We start from the raw sequence: 25,724 nt of genomic DNA, 5'->3' as shown, positions 1-25,724 counted from the left end.
TTTTGGTTGAACATTTGGAATAATTAATATTTGTTTGTTTGGTACTAGTGATTGAATAATCATAGGATCTCAGAATGCTGGCATTCCTTAATGGGAAGCCATAGATTTGAAATTTGCCCTTTCCATGCTGTTTTATGATGTCATAGCTGGTGTCTATAAGTAGCAGAAGCTTGGGTTGTTTTATTTTGCTTTTTTTTAGTACGTTCACCTTTAATATTTTTAAATCTATTAATTTAGTATCAATTTTGTGAATTTCTGACTACAGCTAGTACACTACTTAGAAACATGTATTGATTTTTAATTGGGGTAGAATAGTGATCTATATGGTCATGTTTTTGTTTTGGCCTAGGAGACAAAAAGTAAATCAAAATAGAAACAAATTCAATGTATGACTGAAAAATGTAAAAATAAAATGACCACAAATAAGGTTATTACAAATCTCCTTGTATTAGATATGCATAACTTATTTAAAGGTTTTGGGTAAGTATCTATTGTATGCCTGAAGACAGAAGCATGGGCATATTAGGGAATTAAGATGCAGCAAGATTCTTAAGAGTTAGTGATAAGATAGGGAACATATAAGGTAGCAGACTGAAGGCAGGCAATAAAAAACAATCATTTTAGACTGCACTGTCTGTTGTGAACTGGATTCCTATGTTAAGTGATCAATTAAATGCATTTTTTCTGTTTGATTTGTGGTTAAAGCAGGTACATATACATTAGTGTCTTGAAAGAGAGCTTTACATACTGATTGGAATTCAGTGCAACTGTTGAGGATTCCAATGCTTTATGACCAGCGGCTTCCATTTTAAATTTAAGTGCTCATATGCAGAGTTTTTCATATGTGACATTGTAAGATATGTTGATCACAGTGCTGCAGATGTCATATGGCCTTAACTTTTACCGTCTATGCAGGAAGAGCTGTTGCTATATGGTAGTTAGGCTACAGTACTGCCATGATATGTTAAATATGTTTAAATACCTTTAATTCTTTCATATTTCAGTGTCACACAGCTTGTACTAACTACTTTGTATACAGATCACTCAATTGTAGAGTCACATTTACACTTTATGTATACTTCTTTGAAATCTAATTGAATAGGGAAAAAAAGAATTGTATTGGGCTGTCTTGTAACACAACTGAGCTCATGCAGTAATTTCCCCATTTGTTTGCAGGGAGTTGTGCCTAGTTTTAAATCTTTCTGCTGTGAGTACCAAAGGAGAGTGCATTTGTTGTGAAGATCATTTCAGCTTCGATTGCAGTAACTGCACAAAGAAAGATGGTGGACTTGCTTTTATGCCAGTGATGTTCAGCCTTCCCAAGACCAACTTGCAACAGTGATTTTGTGTGATTACTTATTGTACTGAACTGTGTTGTTTGTTGACCAGTCAGAAGCAGAACTATGCAACTTAACAAAACTCTTCAAATGAAACAAGAGAATTTCAGCTGTGTGGAAGGAGCAAAAGATCAACTACAAAATAAGTTATCTGGTTTGGTGATTAGTTGTGTGCCTTAATAGTTTAATTAATGCAATACTTTTTATCACATATTGCATTTTGTAATTCTTATCAGGGTGTGGAGTATTTCAATGGATTCAATGCACTTGCTTGTTTATATTGCTAAGTGTATGACTTCACTGATTCTGCACACATTCAACAAACTGTTTAAAAGCACATAATGCATTTATGTGTGTGCCTAAATGCACATTGCAAATCCTTGCTGCAAGTCGATTAACTAAATGATCATCTCGTATGTTGTGTGTTTATTTTAATATAAATTAGTTAGCAGATGCATAATTACATCAGTATGTCTTGTGCATTTTATGATGCCTTTTCGGTGAGAGGAAATGTTTTACTGACTCACAAACAAATCTGCCATTTGAAGAATAATGTCGCATCCAGTGTGCAAACTGTCCAAACCTGCCTATGTAAAATACTTTAAAGGATGGCATTTACTGTCACACATGCCTTCTAAATACTTCTAAATTAATTATGATTAATTATGTGTAAATCTTGTAAAAACTGTGTACAATTAATTAATATAAACAAGTATTAATGCTAAATAATTAAAAAAGGAGTTTGCCCTCAATTCAGATGTCTTAGTTTATCAAATTCAGTTCCATCAAGATTTTTTATTTTGTAGTTTAAGCTAATGCAACGTTGTTGTCGTTCTCCATCCCACCCATGACCCCAAGCACACACCAGCTAATATGCATCACATCACTGTAATACTTTTTAAATGAGAATATAAACGGCAGGAATTCCACCCAAACATATCAGTATTACAAATGAATACAGTAAAATTTATATGAAATATTGGATTGCAAGTAAAGTCATTCCTCAAGGGCAGGATTTCTGGATGAAGTATGTGCATATACTTGAAAAAAAAAATGAAAACATCCTTTTCTCAGTATGTGAAGATGAGGGACACTTCAAAGAGTGATACCTTCTGAACTGAAGATTCGCTCATAGGCTAAACAGAGTAACAACATACTTATTCAGTGTTGGTAGAACCAGAGAATGAGAAATGTTTGGATGTTGTTGGCCACGGGGGAATATTCCTGTGTGTACAAAAAAACTGAGTAATAGCGATACTGGTGTTAGTGTTTTGAACCATAATGAGTGATCATCATAACCATATTCTAATAAAAAGCAATTTAGAAGTACACTGTTTGATAAAGAATGTGAACTGATTAGCCCTGTGGAGAATAGTGTGACTGGTATAGCTATATAATTATCAGTTATGTGATAATGCAGAGCCAGTCAAAACGAATGCTTATCAGACGGAGGACTCTGTCCTTCCTGAGATGCTGTGATGTCAAATTTGATGCTACTGGATTTGGCCCCCAAAATTAAGGCTGGATTTGAAGTGTTTTTATTATGCAGAAGCAGAATCTAACAAAATGGTCACCATCACTGTGTGGTCATTTCTCCTTGGGAATCATTCTCTGCTAACTTTTGAGTTAACACCAGTATTTTTTTCATGGCTACATGACCACTTCCCCCAACCACTCCGCTATTCATCGTCTGAGTCCTTATGCTTCTACTTTCCTGTGTTGGCCTAGTCCTCAGACCATGACTCAGTCTGACATCACAGCTGATAGAATTCCCTATAATGGAGTAGCAATAGTGTATCATAGTGTCATTACACTACCCATTCATCCAGAACTGATGTATCCCCATCCCATTCAGGTTAGTCACACCCATTCATTTATCTGCAGCTCCACCCTGCTTGTCAAAGGTCACATCCCTACCTTATGGAAAGTCTCCCATATTATCCCCCTGCATAAAGGTGGGCACTCCACTGAGCTATCAAACTATTGCCCCATTGCCCTACTCTCTCCTTTAGCTAAGATCATGGAGAAATGTATCCATAGGCAATTGCTCCACCACTTATTTGAAAACAATTTACTTTCCAACTGTCAACATGGTTTCTGACCCTCACACAGCACTACCACTGCCCTCCTTTCCTTTACTGATTACATTAACAAGCAACAAAACCTAAATAATCTTTCCTCTGCTCTATTTATCAACCGTTCTAAAGCATTTGATATGGTAAACCACCAGATTCTCACAAACATGCTAAAATATCTGTCATTATACCCACTTTTCATAAAATGGTTCCAATCCTACCTTGACAAATGACAGAAAGCAGTACTATGGCATAACATTCTATCCACCCATCTACCCATTACCTTAGATGTCCCTCAAGGGTCCATACTAGGACCTCTCCTCTTCTCCATATTTATTAATGACCTTTATCTAGCTATCCCCCAAGCCACTTGCATATAATATGCTGATGACTCCACACTATTATGCTCAACTACATCCTCACATGACCTTCACTCTCTCACCCAGAAGATATTCAACATAGTTGAACAATGGTTCACTCAGTGTTGCCTTCTTTTGAACCCAAAGGAAACCAAACTCCTCCTCTTCACTCTTACTCAAAAGTCCTCTCCTCTTCATTTCTCTGTTACATCCACCAATGGTACTATAATATCTCCAGACACTACCACCAAACTACTAGGTGTCACCAATGACAATAATCTGAACTTCAACATCCATATCAACAGTACTATAAAGACTGTCAGCAATAAAATTGACACTCTCTATAGGATTAAACCCTTCCTTTCTCCCACTGCCAAATCTACTATAGCTCACACTCATTTGATCTCTAGACTCCTTTATGCCACACCAATTTTTATTAATCTATCCAAGACTAATTTCAGCAAATTGGAATTGTACTATAATACCATTGCAAGATTTGCAACATGCAACCCATTTAGAACCCATCATTGTATAAATTTAAATCAGCTAGGATGGTTAGAACTACAACACCTGATTCATTTTCACCAACTAACCATTGCCCATAACATTCTTTACAAACCTTCTAATACTCCTATTTTATCTATCCTCATCACCCCCTATAAAAATCTCAAGTCCTTACGCTCATCACACAAACTTCTTGTACACACCTCTAAACCTAACAACAGGGCTGGGGATTCTCTCTTCCCTAATACTGTAGGTAAATCCCGGAATCTTCTCCCTAATGACCTCTCCTCACTCACCTCCTTATCACTCTTCAAAAACAGACAAACTTTACCTCAAATCATACTGGCTATGCCCCTGTACCAAACCAGACTAGTCATCTATCTTTTCAAACTTGACTTTGCCTATCCATTGCTTACTATCCACTGTTACATCTTCCTTCTTATTATATTTTTCTCATCTCTCCCTTTTTACACTATTTCTATCCCTTTTACATACCTATTTTTAAGTAAATCCTTAGTAACATCACTACACAACTACCTTCCTTTCTATACTATTGACCTTACCTGTATGATGTTTCTGTACCTTCAATTTGCACTGTTTATGACTCTTGCCCTCTTTGTACACCCTGTGCTAACCTCTATGCTGTACTGCATGTTACTGTCGTTGATTATTTTTATTATATTTGCTATTTTTATTACAATACCTGCTTTTTGTTGTTTGTACTTTTATTTTATCATGTCTTGGAGCTTATCTCCCCAGGCCTCTACTGAAAATGGACATGTATCCAGTTAGACTAGCCTGGTCAACAAATGTAAAATAAATAAATAATAAATAAATAAATTGTCATTATACTACCCAGTCATCCAGAACTGATGTATCCCCATCCCATTCCTGTTAGTCCCACCCATTCATTTATCTGCAGCTCCATCCTGCTTGTCATTATACTATCAAGTCATCCAGAACTGATGTATCCCCATCCCATTTCTGTTAGTCCCACCCATTCATTTATCTGCAGCTCCACCCGGCTTGTCATTATACTATCCAGTCATCCAGACCTGATGCATCCCCATCCCATTCCTGTTAGTCCCACCCATTCATTTATCTGCAGTTCCACCCTGCTTGATGTCATCAGTCACTCCTAGCTCTATGAAGTACTTAATTAACATCAGCCATCCTCATTACTACCATTTCCCAATGCCAGAAGCAGTAATACAAGTAAAATATCCAGATGATGGGAAAACCAGTTTACTAAAAATAACCATACATAGGTTCATAGGTAGGTACTAGGCTATCTGCCTGAAGGCATTTATAAGCCTAGCCAGAATGTGTTGGCTTTCGCCGCCCCCCTTAGATTAGTTCCCTGTACCTCGATCCAGCAGAGCCACTGAAGTGATTTCCGGGGTAAACTTTCTGTTTCCCATCCACTCATCAAGGTTTTTCTTGAAGACTGTTAGCAAGGAGCTCTGCCTAATGTAGATTGGAATCTTGTTCCAAAGCATGGAAAGTCTCTGGGACAGGAATCTATCCCATCAGCACGTCCTATTTATTGTTGTGGTGAGGTTTAGACCCCTAAAGCGTGTGGCTCGAGGGGATAAGCTTTTCTTTAGGTGGAGCATGTAAATCAGTTCTGGGTTGGACATGGCCTTGTATGTCAGGCAGAGATCACCTCTGAGTAGGTGGTATGCAACAGAGTACAGCTGGAGTTTCTTCAGTCAAGCTGCATATTGCATCTGTTTGAGGCCCGTGATCAACTTGGTGAAGTACTTCTGTGGTCTTTCCAGCTGTTGCAGGTGTCTTGTAAGATACATCCCAATTTGGGCATTGTACTCTATGATGGGTCTGATGAGCAATGAGTAGAGGGGCACAATGACCTCTTTTGATATGGATGTGAACCCTTTTGTGATAAGGTGGGCCATGTAGAAGTATTTTCTAACCACTTTGGCAATGTGATTATCAAAGGAGAGATTACTATCTACTTGGGTCCCCAGATCCCTTATTACGTCTTCCATATTTAGGGACTACCACCTATGTGGTAGTTTGTGGGTACACTGTCTTTTTCCAAAGGGGGTGACTATGCACTTTTTAGCATTTAGTTGAGGCCATGATTTTGACACCGGGTATCCATCTCAGTGAGACCCTTTTGGAGGATGTCTGTGTCAGCTGGAGAGTCAATTATAGCCCCTAGTTTGCAGTCATCTGCGAACTTGGTCACCCATAGTCCTCCTGTGCTTGCCTGTACCTCTGAGAAGTATATCCCAAACAGGAGGGTTCCTAGGACTGAGCCTTGGGGAACACCACTTGTAACCGGTTTAGAGTCAGACCTAGCTTCCGCAACTCTTACCATGTGGGTTCTGTCTGTGAGCCAGTTGGCAACCCATCTTGTGACATAGGGGGTTATGTTCAGGTTGGTGAGCTTGTCTATAACACCGGAATGGGGAATGGTGTTGAAGACCTTTGCGAGGTCTAGGTAGGCTTTGTGTACCACCTTTCCCTTGTCTGTAGCCTTGGTAACTGTCTCAAAGAAGTTCAACAGGTTTAGGAGGCATGATATGCCCATAACAAAGCCGAACTGGGTAGGGTCCAGTGTTTGGAAGGTTCCCAATGTCTCTGTTAATGAGTTCCATGATGATGCGCTCCATAGCCTTGCAGACCAAGCTAGTCAGGATTATAGGGCGATAGTTCCCGGGGTCTGTTGTGACTCCACCTTTGTGGAGCGGAATAACCATTGCTGTGTGCCACTCTATGGGTACATAACCTGTGGAGCGGCTGAGTTTGAACAGTGTGTTTAAGGTGAGGGGTTAGTTCATCTTTGAGCTCATGTAGGACACAGCCAGCGACACTGTCCGGTCCCATTGATGCTGTGTTTTTGGCTTTATAGAGGGCTGTTTTAACTTGAGTGTCTGTGATTTCAGGGGCTCTGCATTCTTCTGGTATGGTTATGGGCCATTTTGGGGGTGAGAGGGGGTGAAGTTTACGCTGAACCTGTCTGCCAGGATGTTAGCAATATTGGTCGGTTCAGTGTATTTTGTACCATTCTGCACTAACTCTGAGCAGATCTGAGCATTGCCACTTAAATTCTTAACATAGCTAAAGAATGCCTTGTGGTTATCTTTGGAGTCCTTGGCAATTTTTCTTTTGAAACTCACTTTGGATGATTTTATGAGGGGTCGTAGTTTCTTGCTGATGCTGATCAGGGATGTCTTTCCTTCTTGGGATTTAACTCTTTTTCTGTACTAGTTTTCTTCTTCTATTGTATAGCTTGTTTATGGCAGGAGTCCACCAGACTGGTTTCCTTTTCTTGGAGGAGTGAATCTTGGTTTTGCTTGGGATAGCATGATCCACGCATTCTTGTAGCTGCCTGTATAATGCATTAGTAAAGGATTTTGCAGCTTGGACAATGTTATCCTTTATCATGGGGGCTTTGAAACTTTCCACCTCGGTCTTAAGTAACGTGAAGTTTGCTTTAGAAAAGTTTTTCATGGCAGTTTCCTTGTCCAGGGGTGGGGGTGGAATGTTGAAGTTTGCTTTTGAAATGTTTTTCATGGTGGTTTCCTTGTCCGGGGTGGGGGCGGAATGTGGATATCCAAAGTGATTTGTTTATGGTCAGATCTAACCAGTGAGGGGTTGACCTCCGGTGTGGAGCACCGGTCGCCCATGTTGGAGATGACTAGGTCCAATATGTTGTCACCTCTGGTGGGAATGTTGACCAGTTGATCCAGGGCGTTTGAGTTTATAAATTCTAGGAAATGTTGAGCAAGGGAGTTAGTACTTGAGTAGCTCTCCCAGTTAATGTTTGGGTAATTGAAATCACCCAATATTAGGGTGTTTGGTAGGACCTTTATATTTCCCAGTGTTTCTAGAAATTTGGAATGGGGGTCCTGGGACATGGTGGGTGATCTGTAGCAAGCTACAATTTGAATTGCAGTTTTGCCCATTGTTAGTTGCACGTGGATCATCTCTAAAGCATCGTGCTGTGCCACTAACCTGGAGGTGTGGGTATCCTTGATGAATAGGGATATGCCCCCATCTTTTGTATTTCAGTCCGGGTTCTGTAGCCAAAATGTAGGTATGAGTTGTATCCTGGTAGTGCTGGGGTGCTCTCTGGACCCTTAAACCAGGTTTCTGTTACTGCACATATATCGATTTTCTCCATACTGAGGAGTGCCTCGAGTGTGTGCATTTTGAGGTTTAGACTTCTGGCATCGAGTAGCATTACCATCAGTTTTTTGCTTCTTGTGCTATTTATGGTGGTGGGATTGTCTTTTGAGCCTTGCCTAAAAAAGGCACTATGGGAGTGGCAAGAGCCTTGGCCAGTATTCGAAATCCTAAGGGTGACAGGTGCAAGCCGTCTCTAGTGAAGCAGCTTGGCTTGTCGAGCATGTCGTCCCAGACTGACAGACACTGGATCCCCTTTGAATGATACCAGAAACTTAGCCAATTGTTGAAATTGATCATTTTTTCTTTATACCGTGGTATAATTCTTGGTGAGGGCAGGATGCTACTCAGGGTCAGGGTCATAATGACCTGGGCTACAAGGTCAGAGAGCTCTTCCATGTCTCTTCTCATGTAGTCCAGGGAGGTACGGCTCAGGTCATTCACACCAACATGGACAATGACAGAGTCATATTTGTAATTGTTCTGGAGTGACCTGAGTCCTTCTGCTATGTGGTGGATCCTAGCACCTGACGGGCAGCTAACAGTAACCTTCTCCTTATTCAGCCTAGTGAGTGGGACGTCAGTATGCCTGACTATAGATTCACCTATTACTAGTATGTTGGGTATGTTATTTTGCCTTAAGTGCTGTGATTGCACGGCATACTGGTTTTGTGAAGTATGTGTTTCATGATTTCTGTTGGGGGGGGTGGAGGTTACTTGGATGTCTGCTTTGGAGGTCTCTGTTGCTTTTGCAGATTTTTATTTAGAGCCTCTGAGTATGTTTTCATGTATTTATGTGTGTTTTTTTTGCCAGTGCTGGTTTAATGTGTCTATTTGAGACTGGTGATGTAATGCAGCTATTTCCCTTCTCCTCTTGACTGTCTGATCCAGCCTTGGGTTGAGAGAGCTTAACCTCCAGTTTGGCTATATAATTGCATCTCTCACATGTATTAGTGTTTGGTCGTAGGAGGAGAGGTTTGTCTGTGTACATGAGGCAGTTGTAACATTGCCTAAAAATGCCCAGATTCACCAGTTGGACTGGAAAGCACACCTGAAACTGCCCTTTGGGCATGCCTGGATAGGTACAGTGAACAGTTTTATTGAATGGCTGGTAAGGTTGAATAGAGAGCCTTGTCCTTCTGTACAGTATAGGAGGGTCTAGTGCTAGGGTTTATAAGTGCTTGCTATGAGTTTTGAGTAAGTGCCAGGCTGAGAAATGAATGGCTTGAGTGCTTAAGTTGAAAGTTTGTCTAGTTCCAAGGGAAAAATTGAAGAGGAGAGTTTGTGGAGCCGGGAATAGTTATACCGTAGCTAACAGGTGCTGCCTGGCATGCAAAATTGGACAAATGCATTATTTAGAGCAGGGAAATGAAAGAGATAGAAATTAGCCCAAAATAGCCAATAAACTACTAATTCCTGGGCTGAAACCACTCCTCCAGGGACAGATAGGCTGCTCAAAGCTCCCCTCCCTCACAGGTGAGCAGAGAAACTTCCTTCTATCCAAGTAAGGTATGGGCAAACAGAGATTTGTAACACAGCCCTGAATTCAGCACTATACTAGCTTAGAAAGGCAGGAAAACAAGTATTTTTTTTTTCAAAAAATAAAGCAAATACAATAAAAACAAACACTTTAAATGCACAGAAAAGGATACTTATTGTTATATATCTCAGATCAGAGTTGTAGTCAATGCCCCTAGTAATAAAGTAGGAAGAAACACAAATACAGTAAAAGCAGATGAATAAAGTGCTAATTATTTTTAATATATATATATATATATATATATATATATATATATATATATATATATATATAAATAGAAAATGAACAAACTGATTTAAACAAGTTACCCTAATTATGTGCTAGACTTATTCCATACACAGAAACATATACGGAAAGCACAAGTGCCATACATGTGTTGTTTTTCAGCTAAAAACATCAGAACTATATTTCTGCATGGTGTAAGACTGGGGAAGAAGGCACACATAAATGTAATCAAATTACTCAGTGTCATGGACATAATTTCCCTTGTGATGACTGAACCATAAGTTGAGAATAAAGCAGGGTAACTAATGCAAAACTGAATGTTGTTTCTTAATGTTAAACAAATATAATGTTTTGATCTCATGCAAAAGACAATCATGTTCAGCAAAGGCTGGGTTCATTGGAGACCCGATGATATAAAATGACATTAATATTCAAAGAACACATTTCATTATCTGCCTATGTGCATTACAATAGTCCCAGTCCTTTAAATTGCCACAGAAAAATCATATATATATATATATATATATATATATATATATATATATATATATACTTACTTTTTTTTCAGATTCCAATGTTATCTTTTTATTCTTTACCAACCTAGTTTCTGACAGCATCATTTTGAATGTATATTCAAGATATTTTATCACCTCTGCATCAACACATGCAGGCAATTTCTTCACGTGGCCTCAGCAACAACCTTACGTTCAGCTTTGACGACTTTTGTTTATGTTTATTATAATGGGCATCATCTGTAAACAAATCTACTTTTGTTCAATGGTTCTTACTGTGAGATATGAATAAATAACCAAATAAATGTGCAAATAATATTTGCCATAAATAAATAATGACTTTGCTGTTCCCAACTGTGGTGCTGGGGTAATCAAGCAAATACAAAAGCAGCGCTACATCCCAGACATGGTTTATTTTACAAGTATTATTTGCATTGCAAAATAAAGATGCATACATCTCCTTGTTTGATTTCTTCCCTGAAGATGCAAACCTCTCCTTGCCTGATTTCTTCTTTGAACTAAGCCATGCAATTCTGATTTATTTTTACACCTGGCATGAATACTTTGCAAACAATGGCAATAATAATAAATCAGCAGTTATGTCCTGTTCAACAAAATAAATCTTTGCACTGCTTACCCTAATATATTGGAAATGTAAATCTGGATTGGATATTAATAGGTGTCCTTATCAAGAAGGAGTGTTTAAAATTATTAGGAGGTGACCACCATACAAGTCAGTAAGCTACAAAAAGGACTAAACAAGAAATATGAAAATACATGAACAATGTAAGCGACCAGGCCTAGTAATAGTGCTGTTTTATCTTTCATATTTGACTTCCTTATCTGATGTCTGATTACAGTCATTTATTCTAATCTGTGCATGAGATAATGCTCTTGTACATGTGTTATAAGACTTTCAATAATAATTTTTTTATGATTTATAATTTCACACCAAAATATTTACAAAAATCTAGTTATACAGTTCTTTAAATCAGTAACATTTTCCTTGACACTAGCACATTTTAAAGGCTGAACCCACCTCTGGTAACTATATTTTAGTGAAGTGAAAAAAGCAACTCAGAACAGAATGCTTGAGGTTGCAGACGCCTAGTCCAATAGCTATTCATTTTCTTTATCCATTTAATGTTGTCTTCCTTCGTTTTCATATGCAAATAATTTTAATTTAAAGCCATGAATTAGTCAAGCTCTGTTCGCTTCTTCACCAAGGAGTCATAGCTATGATGCATGTAGCTAGTCTAAAATTCAGTCCAGGTTTCATACTACACCAGAGAACCATCTTGACACCAATGTCCAGCAAAATATATAATTGTGTAAGAAACATGAATTTGAGAAAAGAGCACTGCAAGCTCCCAGTTGTCAAGGCATTAATAAACTGTTCATTTAAAAATACCTGCCCACTATTATCCTCCTTCAAAAAGTCTGATTTATTAATTGTTTCAGGTCATGTACTTAATTTGTGTTCATATCTATAAAAAGCTATTAGGAATAGAAGTTCCCAAACATGATAAAATAATATATGGATATGACATGAAGACATCACCCTCTAATACAGATTAAGGAGGCAGTTTATCACCATATCCTTTCTAATGCATGAATTTCAGAAAAACTAGTGTGGATAAATGATTCAAAAACACACTGTTGTTATCGCCATCTGTTCTTCATCCTGACAGCTGGGATACAGTAACTTGTGCCATTCTACAGCCCACTCAGCAGCAACTGTCAGCAGTATCCTTAGACTGGCAAAGAAGGCTGGGAGATCATTAATTTCACAGTTTGCAAGTTTGCACAGGTTTGTCCATAATGCCTGCTTCGGCATTTACATTGGGGAAAAAGAGGAAAATTTTACGAAGAAAGAATGAGAGTTGAACACCACCACCCTGCAGGAAACTCTACAGCCAAATATCCATGGCAGCCAACTCCTTCATGAATCATTGCATTCTATTCGTAGCAGAGAGAGAGGTGTGTGTGCGCGCACATGCACTCACACACACAAGGGTCAAAAGAGTAAAACATTTACGGTCGATGAGATATGCAAAAACTATAAATAACTAAATTAAATACATTTTAGAAAACAGGGGAATATAAAATGGTTAGAAATTCCTCAGAGTAATTGTAGTCCGTTAACTGTGGTGAGTAAACATTAAGGACTTAGAAAAACACAGTCACAAGGCCTTGTTTTTGAACTAACTATATAGCTCTGTCGAGCATGCACAAGGGTAGCAACCAGTTCATAAATTCTGCTGTCTGACTCCAAATGACAGTTGTTTATTCTGTGACTGGGAACAGACTCCTATATTACAAATACAGTTTGATTAATACTTTAATAATTCATGGTGAGGCTGGTAAACTGTATTGGAGTATATATCAGTCACATGTGGACTTGAATGAACACAAAGACCAGTCTAAAAATATCCCTTCTAATCTGACAATCGGAAATAATGTGTGCCATGAGTTTCTCATCTCTAAGCCGCCATTATGAGGTACTTGTCAAAGTAGCTCTTCTGAGGACCAAATACATGTTTACATGTATATCGCATGTTAATGCATTACTGTTTACTTTTACACTTATATTTATATTACGTGAGATACTATATATAAAGTTAAAAAAAGTAAGATGACTATATCATATGAATCCTTCTACAGAGAAGTCTCTCCCCAAACACGTTAGTGTCCAGGATAACATCTCTGATAACCCTGTCATTCTTATGAAATTAGCAAGGTAAACATAATGCCTCTACATATGTTGAGAAGCAATAACAAGAAAGGCAAATAAAGAAAACCATGTTAAATAAGAGGTTTCTTACAATCATTTCCAGTGTGAGAATTGTCTGTCAGCATGACTGACATTATTACTTCTTCCCAAATAGTTTCCTTTCACATGAAAAAGTACTGTGACATCATGATAAGGATGTAGTTAAGTCACTGAGCAGTAGCTTCACAAGAATTAAAGATCATGTACTACAGGGTTAATTAGTGTACTGAATTTATGGGCAGTCCTACTCTCTCTCTAACAGGCTTATCCACCCCTATTGACATGCTTTTCTGTATTGGTGAAATATCTCCATTTAAATGCAAATTTCAGTTTTACACTTGGGAATAAGCAGAAAGGTTTTATGTTAAAATACAGTACACCTTTATTTGGCATCGAGTACTGCTGGTCTCAGAACAATATTACTTTTCATGATAGCATGGTTTTATTCCTGTTTTCAAGGACTGAATCCCTTGTTCTATTTCCCCGAAAATCCTAACTCCAAACAAGCACTTTTGTCTGCAGGAAAGTGGAATTGTACTGTGACATAAAATATAACTCAAAAGCACTGCTCCTGCATTGAAAGATGTCTACCAATGCTTCAGATTCAGAATTGTTTTGTTTCCAATTTGCATTTAAATGAAGATATGTAAAACAGGAAGGATAATACGTTATGGACTGGTGAAAGACGTAACAATTCATGGACAGCTGTACGTAAGTGGCACAGGCACAGAATAGTGTAACACAGAAGAAGAGCGGTTTCTTAAAATGTTAAAGTTTATATTAAATTAAGTAATACAAACACTATTTCACTGTACTGAAGATTGCAAATTATTCTGAAGAAAGAAGTGGGTTATTCAGCTTAACCATATAGTGACTTTGACTGTGACATTTGACTTAACTGAATAATACTTGCGTAATGGTTGGCTGGGTAAATACATTCGTTGCTGGCAAATAAGTGGAGAGACGTAACAAAAATGAAGGCCACCTGGAAAGTCGTGATATATTCAAGCTAAAAGTTTATAATTAAACTAAAGTCAATTTGGTCGAGTCACAGTTTTGTCAATCTGACTAAGAATTCAGGCAGCATGGGGGGGGGGGGGGGGTTGCCAGTAGTAGTAGTTGCTATTTCTCTCTAAGATACAATGACACTGAATTGGATGCAGTAATGATTTATTTATTTTATTAGATTTGTCCTACTAGGGCCTAAAGAATGTGTTCACTAGAAATTGAGACTATAGCTATGCAGAACTGAGAAAAGTTGCTCAGAATACAAGTGGGAAAGAAAATGACTTTCAGTAAATCTCGTGAGATTTTTAAGATCCAGTGAAACTATAATAAGCTGAAGCAGTCTGAACTTTAATTTAGTGGTGAGGCTGTAGAGATTGGATTCCCTTGCATGAAGGGGAGGGGTATAGTTAGTACCAAATGAAAAATGGTCATATTGAAATTTAGGATGAATGCACTATTACTTTTTATAGTTATGTATCATAACAAATCTAAATAAATAATAAATAAAATGTGAATAACCACCAAAATGCAAAAACCTTAGCATATAGCTAAAGTGGACAATAAAAGAACAGTCACTGTGAGTGTTAAAATTAGAAAAATCAAGAAAATAAAGGGTGCAGATAAACAGGCAGGCAACATATATTACTCATATGTAGGCAAGACTGATGCTCACATTTTGCAAAAGTTAACTTACTATTTTATTTCTTTATTTAAAAGATTTTATATTCATTTGAAGTACATGGCTGTAGTCATTACCTACAGCCACTAATGGAGATATTGTGCTTTGGCTATCCTTAACATTTAGGTATTATAATGTAGCTCTGAAATAGAAATAAAAACCAGGCAAAACTAATCAAGTACATATCAACTGGATGGGCTTTCTTTCTTGCTTAGGAAATAAAGATATTACAGAAGGTTGTTGGTAGAGTCTAAACTCTTCAAAAGACTGTCTACACTTTGCAAAAGAAAGCTAAGGCGCAATATCTCATTATAATCTAATAAACCTCCCTTTATGTTTCCCAACATGAAGAGTTCCTTTCTAAATAAGTCCACAGAACGTATGCTGGCATTAAGAAATAATACACTATCTGCAAGTGCATTGTTTTGATTAACTAATATAGCAAACACAGAAACATAAGCGTCTCTTTTAACAATATCATCAACTAACAACTGAACTATAAACAACAAAGTTAAAAAGATCCAAGTGAAGTACATTCAGTAAGGGAAGTAGTCCTACATTTCAGTGTTTGCACCAGGAAACAGACACGCTAAAGCCTGCATTGTTAACTCCTGTTACCACTGCCTTCAATGTACAACTAGCTCCCCACTTGCACCCCCATGTCAGTAAATAAAACATTTACTGCTCTGACATGCCCATAACAGAAAATATCTTAGAGTTCTAAAACCTTTCAACATGCCTAATGCATCAAGGTGATACGAAAGACAAATATAAAACAAGCGTGTTTCACATTCAGTATAATAAAATTAATAGTATGGTAAAAATGTAATACTGTATAACTGTATGTAAAGAAATACAGCAAAGCTACATTAATAAATAATCCTTGCTTTATACAGTTACCTATGGGTCTGATATTTACCATAATACTTTAATACACAACATTCTATAATGGTACCTGCAGGAATCAAAAGATTCATGTTTCTGTTCAGATTTATTTTCTGTAACCCCAAACATGCAGGCTGGCTTCATTATTATCATTTACAACCACTATTACTGGGACACAGATTTCTCCCTTATTCTTGAGTCCACTAATTAATGCTGTTTTCTGTTCAATAGTACTTTTGGCAAGGTCTGAATATAATAATTACACAAGAGGCCCACATATGAGCTAATTTAAATGGTTTCAATTAGCCACAATATGACAGTCTACCATTGAACGGGTTGACTTCAGTGCACTGAGAATCCAATTCATTGTCAGACCCATGCAAATTTGGGACACTTAGGTCAAGGAGAACCGAGTGTTTCACTGTTCCAAAAGTAGATAAGCAGAGAGGAACAGAATACAGGAAGAATGTCACGAGTTAGTCTGTATAACTATGGGACTCAGGGACTAACTTTTTGTTCATTTTCTAACTACTTTGCTAACATGATGGCCAAAGGAAAGGGAGTCATACACAAAGTTACCTAGCGCAATGTCTAGACAATGTCAGTCTTAATAAGAGTATTATCTGTGTAATATTATGATGAATTTCTTTGTTCACATAGTGAATAATACTTTTCTTCACAGTTACTTTAAAACCAGTGACTTGCTCAAACTGTTCACATAGTCTAGCCTTTCTTATATGTCCCATTGTCTAACTGAAATTGTTGAATGAAGATTAACTCAGACCTGGAATGTTGACTACCAGATCTGAGAAATAAACTCCAAATAGTAGAGGATCCAGAACCAAACCATAAGGAACACCAGTAGTAACATTTTACCTTCAATACTACTTTAAGAATATGGGTTTTGTCCTTCATCCAACATGCCACACAATTTAAGGCAAATGAGTTAATTTGAAAAATAACAGATTTATTGAATGTTTGAGAGACAGAGGCATTTCCATACCATACTGCCTTAAATTAAGTATCCTGGTTTATGTCATAAGTTGCTTTTTACCACTTTGTCACTTCTGAAATAGAAAAAATGGTTCCTGGCTGTAAAAAAAAATTCTACTAATTGGAACATTAACAGGATTGGGGTTCTTCCTAGTCATCACCTATTCTTACAAGCGAATAAACAGCACCAAAAACCATAGCAAAAAAGAAAACGGCACAAACACGGAGCTGCGAACACAGTGTAAAAGCACAGGAACCACAGTAGGTAATCCACGAAGAATATCACCTATTCTTAGTTGTCCTATAAAAGTTGTAACACCCTGTGGTTTTTACAAACGTATTTTCACCAGAAGGTAGGGTAGGTAGTGGTTCTTGTATGTAGATTTCCATATAAGTTCCCTCAGCTCTGAATGCTCTTTTCTGTTTGCAGAAGTATAGTCACTGTCAATAAAATTTTATCATCTCCTGCTCTACATTCCTTTCCTGACCTCCGAGTATTTTTCAAGTTGTAATCTTTTACTGGAAATAATTCAAATTAAACTATTATTTGTCTTTGGTGCTTAGATGGTTCAGATACCCCAGGGTTGCTTTGAATACCTTATCTATCTATTCTAAGCTGACAGGCAATTCCAGCAAGTTCAATCAGCTTTCCAAACACACTGCTCCATAAATCGATTGTAGCACTGTCTTTTCATGCATTTGAGCGCTCTGATGACCCATAGCTTGTTCCTTCAAGCTCATTGTTAATTTATCTCTCACGTATTAACCAACCTCAAGGTTAGCTAACCTAAGTTTTAGTGATTCATTTTCCTGTTCCACTGGAAAAAAAAAATCAGACTAATTGCTGAAGACTCTGTCATTCTCTGTTTCTCGGAAATGAGTTGTCTACTTACTATTTGGATATCAGGTAATAGGAGTGCCATGGAAATTTGTATTTATAGTGTGCTGCCCTTTCCAGGTGTGATGCTTCGATCGCAATACTTTAACTGGATGAGATGCCAGACAGTTAGCTGCAGAATGTTATGGAGATTATTTTTCTTTTCTTGTTGATCTTACTGTCCCGATTTGGTCAGAAAGGTGAGTAATGAACCTTGATGAAGCACTCAAAATGTTACATTACTGAAATTTAGAGGTTGAACATTAATTTCCAAACATTATATTGATAGCAATGGAAGAGTGCCACAATGTCTGAGCATGATATTGGAAGTCCCTACTGACTACTTTACTAAAAAAGTACATTCAGGAAAATGAAATTTGAAAGCTCAAAGCATAACATCAGTAGATATTAATGTATTTTCATTGTCAGAAGAGGAAACTCTTATTTCTACTCATAGATAGTAATAAGACAGATGCATTTTAGCAATGCATTAATGGAAAAGAGTACATACATGGACAAAAAGCTCATACTTCAATCAAAAATAACCTTGAATAATTACTATATGTCAAATGAAAGTACACTTGGTATCCTAACACTGCTAGAGTAGACCTGAGTCTGACATACAAGGCATCCTCTGACCCATTAATGATGGATTTTCTGCACATTAGCATGTCCAATGGCATCAGAAATACTCAGTCTGGGTATTTAAGTTTCTTCTGCAACACCAACAGAATGGATTGGAGGGACAGGTATGTCTCACACAGGATATTGCTGCTCTGTAATAGACTACCTATCCATGGGAATGTGCATCACTGTCCATATACATGTGTGACTTAGATCTATGGTTGGGAAACAGAAAAATTACACTAGGATTACCCCCTGTACTACTAGTGGAAAGATGCAGCTCCTAAATGCATTATCCCATGCATGGGTTTCCTCATCTTATCTATGGCATGATCCCATTTACTTTCATTAGGGGTAATATATAATTATCATCAATGGGATGAATATGGCCACTTTAACACTGAATGGGAAAGGTTAATCAAGTATCAATAGGGAAGCTGGCTAGGCATAAATTGACCTGCAAGGACAGCTAGCCAAGCACTTACCTACAAACTTATGAAACTGCCAAGTTATCATGGTTATCGGCAGTAGAGCTCTACTTTATCTGCTATTAATCTCATAGCACTGAGTGGGGCATGAGAAATGTTAAAAGGCTGATCTCCTTCGCAGATTTACAGGACTAAAACTCTACAGAAGACCAGCGATTTTAACAAAGTTTTATGGGAACTTAAAGTCTTTAGAAAAATTGTTTGAATTGCTAGGTTCTTTGGTTTTGTTTCCAGCTCAGGTGCCTATTTTATGGAGTTTGCATGTTCTCCCTGTGCGAGTTCCTGTCTGGGTCTTCCATAGCACCATAGTTCAAAAGATGTGTAAGGAGACAACTACTGATGTTAAAGGTTGTCTCATGCATATATATATCTATATATCTATATATATATATATATATATATCTATATATCTATATATATATATATATATATATGTGTGTGTGTGTGTGTGTGTGTGTGTGTGTGTGTGTGCGCGTGTGTGCACGCACCTCCACAAGTGTCTGTGTAATGGGATGCTACTCTCTCCAGTAGTAAATTTGGCCATACACACATTTGTTCAGTGGAGCTCCTTCTCCTTAAAATCAGAAAATGGAAAAATTAGGAATTCAAATGGACGAAGGGAACTTATTAATACGAAATAGCTGGAAGAAAATTCAAGCTAGCATTTTATTTCTAACAACGTTCTTCCTAGCAAGAAAAGGTTCATAAATGATGCATGCATATTGGTATGCTTTGAAAGGTAAAGGACTTAATGATTTATAGCTATTTTACCAAATGGATAGTTAGAAAGTTATGAAAGCTTGTTCAGTGGTTTTAAAAAAAAATATTGGTGCCTTGAGATATTTGATAAACGTTACTTCCAAAATAAACAAACTGGTGAGTTAGACAGCTAAATACACTAGCAAAATTTAAACGTAGCTGGATATGATAAATACATTTGATTTTGAAGTTATTACTTGCCTTGCTTATTAATAATGTCTAGTGAAGTAGTGTATTAAAATAAATATAATTCACTTAGAAGCAGTCATTTGAGGAATGTGAAATATGGACAAGTAAATATACAAGTGGTTACCCAAGTGATGCACATTTTGCACACAGTCTTGCTTGAGACCCAAAAATGACTGGAACTTTGTAGCATAACAGTAGGAATTACAAAATAATTAGAAATGTTGCAGTGGATCTTAAAATTGGATCTCTAGATTGACAGGAATAAGAGAAGAATAAATAGCATTAGTAGATATTTTTATTTTGTGTGTGTACAGGTGGCATAGTGTAAGGTAGTTTTATTCCACCATTTAGTCTAGTGAAAGATGAAAAGTAGAGTACCAATGTGGAGAAAAGGGCTAAGCTTTGACAATATAAAAAACAAAACAACATGCCCTACAAGGACCAACTCAAACCCTTAGTTATAATGGGGATTAATAATTTTATTATTTTTACAGTTGTAAATCCTGTCATACCCATGTTGTTTGGACTACCAAAGGTCCAAAAGAGTATGCATGATTCACCCATGCATCCCATAGTCTCCAGCAAAGGATGGGTCACTGAACCTAAGACCAGTGTTGGACAACATAGCTTCAATCCTGAAAGCTACTGAAATGTTTTAGTGATTTATATAACTGGTTTGCAGTATAAATGGGAGCAGTGCAATGTTCTTTGTATAACTCTTGATGTAGTATCATCATTAACAGTGATAACATTGGTATTACATATGTTAGACTGCAGTTATGTAAGGTAGGATTTATAAGATATGCAATAGATTTTGTTTGTACATTAGCTTATATTAGACAACAATGTCTCTGTTTAACGGTGACTTTTTCATTCAGAAGGTTTGTGTGTCTATGGGCACTATGTGTGCTAACAGCTACATCACCCATGTGCTATGCTATCGGGAAACTGGACAGATATTACAGAATAATGTTTTTGTGAATTTATCAGCTTTGATAGGAATTTTGTGGATGGTATCTTCTTTGTCTGGATAGGAACACTGGAATTGTTTGAAGAATGTGTGGAGTTCTTTCATAGCACTATGGATTTTTTGAAATTTAGTAAACATATTTCAAATTCCACTACTGTATTTTTAGATGCTACTATTAGCAGTCACATTTTTGGATATTTTGATAATAGATTATATATAAAGCCTTGTAGAAAAAATGCATTATTACAAAAAGGCAGTATGCATCCAGGACATGTAATTAAGATTATTATGAAAGGTCAATTGCTTAGAGTAATGAGGTTACATAGTGACAATAATGAAATGGGAAAACAATTTCAAACAATGAAACAAGAGTTGTTAGAAAGGGGGTATGGCAGTAATGACACTGAACAGACTATCGAGGAAGTGTGTAGACTTAGAGGTACACAAGGGAGGCATTTTTTCTCTGAAAAAGTTATTGGCAGTCATGGTGCAGCTAGATCCAAAATTGAAAATAGATTGGTCCTTACATATTCCAGTGATATTAAGATCACATGTGACAGTGAAAACGAATTGGCCATTGTTAATGGCTCATCCAGAATTAATGTTACTGAATAATATACCACAGTTTAGCTTTAGGAATAATTTACCATTAAGAAGACAGCTTTTTTATAGGAATGAACTAATGTTGCAAGGCCAGTATATAACAGGAAAGGCACCTTCTGCTGCAGGTCATGTAAAGCATGTAAGTATATTTGGAGGTGCACATCTTTTATACATTCTGCTACAGGGCCTGAGATAGACCTTGAGTTTTATGCAGACTGCAAAAGCCAGGATTTAGTTAATTATGCTAGCTGTGTTAGGTGCAGTGCATTTTATATCAGAAAAAAATTGTGGTTTTAAAGAAAGAATATTAGAATATTTGAATGACATCAGACATAAGAACACCACCAGTGCTCTTACACAGCATGGAGAGCAGAATATCTTTAGGTTATTAGTGCTAGAGCTACGTTTTGAAATTTTGAAGGGTAGGGATCTAAACAATTCCACAGAAAGAAGTGAGCTGAAGTAGGTCTTGCAGTTACAAGGATATATTCAACTAGGGATAAATAGACACAATTGTTTAAAACCTGTGTTGAAGTCCTGTCCCCTTAAACATTGAAGTGAATGAGACTATGTAAGCAAGTAGGTATGTACTGGTATATGTGTGTTGACTGGCTATTGGTTAAATGGGTGTTTTAATAGTTTTTGTTTGAGCTCTGGATTTGACTTGTTGACTAATTATGATGTAACAATTTGTAGTTGACTATTTGGTGCATTAGATTTTAAATTTCTTTATATAACTTGTTTTGTTTTTTATTGTATTTATATGGGCTGAAGAAGCGGTGGGTACACCATTAAAGAGCTTAACGTTTTCTTCTACATTAAAGTCTGTTTAGTTTTTATGCACTAACAGTCATGGTGGTCAAATTATTTCATTAGTGCTAAGAGGTGACTTGTGTCTGGCATAGAAGGCATCATTCAACCCATTACAGAAGATTTTACTGCACACCAGCAAGTCAAATGGCATCAGAAATACTCAGCCTTGGGATCTGAACCTCTACTGCAACATCAACAGAGCGGCTTGGAGGGACAATTATATTTTGCAGAGAACACCACTGCTATGAAACAGAGTTCTTCCCTGTCCATTTTGAAACTTAGATTTATGGATGGGAAACAGAAAATTTACCCTAATGGTCAGATGCAGCTTATATATGCTTTATCTGATACATGGGTCCCTTCAAATTATCTATGGCAGGATTCCAGTTATTCTTATTAAGGGTAATAAATAATTACTGACCATGGAAAGGGTGAGGTGCTCTGTAACCAAATGGGATAGGTTATTTTGAGCATGGAAAGGTAAACTGGTTAGACTTAAAATGGCCTGCCAGGGCAGCTATAAAAATTCTTATCTATAAACCTACATAAGTTTAAAGTTGATGGCTAAACAGGACGGGTTTTCTGACTTAGTTTAGTTTATTTCCTCATTTTACTATGGGCCCATTTCCAAAAGACTTGATTTCAACGTAGGTGACCACTTACAGTCAGAGCAGGCTAAAAACATGTCTTTTGGAATCTGGATCCTTGTGTAAGCCTGTTTGTAAATAGGCCTTACACTGAAGTAAGTCACTTGCACTGAGAAGCCGGTCTTTCAGAATCAATAAAGGCAAAGTGGGAGGAGCTCCTTTGGAATCTGACCCTATGTTTATTTTTGCATCCCTCGCTCTTGTGATCATTTAAAAAGTATAGTTTGCTGCACAATACGGTATCAATGTATAGTATAATAATATTCTTATGTGCCTGTCTCATTATAAACCTTTGTATTTGTATCCTACTAACAAGTAAGCACAGAGTGTTTTTTTCTTCACACCAAACACTCCCATTGGTAAAACAGGTGAATTTTCTGTGAAAGGGAACCAGCTAGTGTCATTGTATAAATGACAGTGTCACAGCTTGTATTAACATGCATATCTATATCATTATCCATTTATTTGGATATTATATACACACACACACCTGGACAATGAGAATATTAGACCATCAGAACATGCTATCTTGTGTGTGTTGATATCCTAATTGCATCAGAACCAACATGGCTTTTTACAGTAACATATTTGGCTTCCCCCTCATTCTTCTGCTCATTTCTGGCCCCCTATGCATTGATATTTATATCATAGCACCATCTTTCTCTGCCAGTGTTTTCAGTGATCATAGACAGCTAGGCAGTTCAGCCAGAATGTGAAATGTATTTGAAAGTCCGAACAGCGGTATTAACAAAAGATTTAGGCTTTCATTTGGAGGCATGATGTTCACATTCCAATAAGTACTTTTAGTACATCACGTAAAATATGCATCTGAACTGTAAAACATTTTCTTGAAATTAAATTTTACATCATGCATCTTCCTTGGTCTTTTATTCTCTACAATGAATGTCAGCTTCAAGGCCATTGCACTTTCTAGCTGGTGGGAACTCATCCGTAAATATTTATTTCAATATGTCTACTCTCAAATGGAAAACCATGAGCACTCTATAATATGTAGCAGTTTATTTACTCACTCTCACAATAAAGTAAGTTCTCTCAGATGCAGTTGGGTAGAGTATTCCTGTTATGATTCAGGATTTTAGCTTTAGTTTGCTTTCCATTTTACAGTTTATTTATGGCACCACTTCATCCCCTTCTACATCGCCTTTCACAGACGCTTCCTTTTGTAACATTCCTTTGCATGCAACTGCTATTGCCTTTTATTATAATGCACGGTCATTACAGATGTCCTTGGAACTCTGAACACAGTTTGTGGTGATATCAAACAGATCACAAACAGCGAAGTGTCTTAAGGAGAGACTTACCAGGAGACTATATTATTTGTGTCCTTATATGTGTTTTAGTTAATTTTGACAATATGATATTCTGCATTCTAGACACCACACACTGCCATAGAAGCCAGGCTTTTCCTTAATAATAAATAACATACTCAAAGTAACAAAATAGGTGGAAAAGCATATTTTAATTCATTTCCGTCGTACAACTGTGTGATTTAATCTCATTCGAAAAATATAACGATAAAAACATAAAACTAAGAATTTCAAACAGCTTTCTAATTTCCAGGTGCAGAACACAGTCAGAGCAAACTGCAATTGGCATATCAGTAAGTTGTGTTTGAAGTATAAAGCTGTTAACACATCTGTTGGGATGGTTTGGAAGCTTATGAGCTTTCTGGAAATGACAGCTCTGAAATTTAAAGAAGATTAGTTCTAACATCATTTGGGCAAACAAGGTATGTACAGTATATGTGTGTGTGTGTGTGTGTGTGTGTGTGTGTGTGTGTGTGTGTGTGTGTGTGTGTGTGTGTATATATATATATATATATATATATATATTTATAGACACAGAGAGAGAGAGTGATGAATGCTTGTTTGTTTACTTAACTGTTTGTTGAAACTGATATCAATGATAGTACTGACTAAATGTTTTTGAACACAAGCACTGTCACTAAAAACACAAAAAGTTAGTGATAAATGTTACACAACAGCACTGGTCCAGTAATCAAGGAGCCTCAATCCTCACCACTGGAAACAGTGGGGATGTACAAACTGAGAGGATGACAAGCACACACACAGTAAAGTGTAATTTCCCTTAAGAACACACTGTCACCACAGTCAGTCTGAGGCTGGTTTCTCCCTCTTTCTCCAGATCCCTAATAAGACTCCCCACTGCCACAGCTAGAGTTGACATCTCAGCTGAGTGGCCAAGCTAAGACCTCCAGCACCCTCTCTGTCCAACCAGTGCTTCATGTCCCTGCCCAAGTAGCTGACACAGATACACTTTGACATTTGATTTATACACAAACACACACTCACACCTGGGAAAGGCTGGTGCGGGTTTACTTGCTATGCCCCCATTTTCCCAGACCATAAGTTAGTTATCACTGCCACTAGCCAACTCTTTATTGGCTACTTTAAGGCCCTTAACAAGGATGTTCACTCCTACTGCATAATGTTGCTATTAATCCAAAGAGCAAGGCTATTAGGAGTGTCCCACAGTGTCAACAAATACATATGCAAGTACTCTCAGAGCTTAAATATGTCTCACAAAATATCAGACAAAGATGGGTTTAAAATATAGTTAATAATAAATAATAAAAGAACAAGAAAATACTCAGCAAATAATCGAAGTAACTTCAGAGTTCAAAATCACAGGAAATATTTAAAACAACACTGCAGGACAGCTTCAAAT

The 25,724-nt window shown here is 37.2% G+C and overlaps 1 protein-coding gene across 1 annotated transcript in view; it reads right to left on the bottom strand.

Moving 5' to 3' along the window:
* The window catches only part of LOC122789659 (protocadherin-11 X-linked-like), a 563,100-nt gene that overhangs the window by 463,012 nt on the left and 74,364 nt on the right, over positions 1 to 25,724 (bottom strand). The gene's annotated exons all lie outside the window — the stretch shown is intronic.

The sequence above is a fragment of the Protopterus annectens genome, chromosome 15.part0 (assembly GCF_019279795.1).
Source record: "Protopterus annectens isolate FY-2018-M chromosome 15.part0, PAN1.0, whole genome shotgun sequence".
NCBI classification, from domain to species: domain Eukaryota; kingdom Metazoa; phylum Chordata; order Ceratodontiformes; family Protopteridae; genus Protopterus; species Protopterus annectens.
This window is presented reverse-complemented; position numbering and strand designations above follow the sequence as displayed.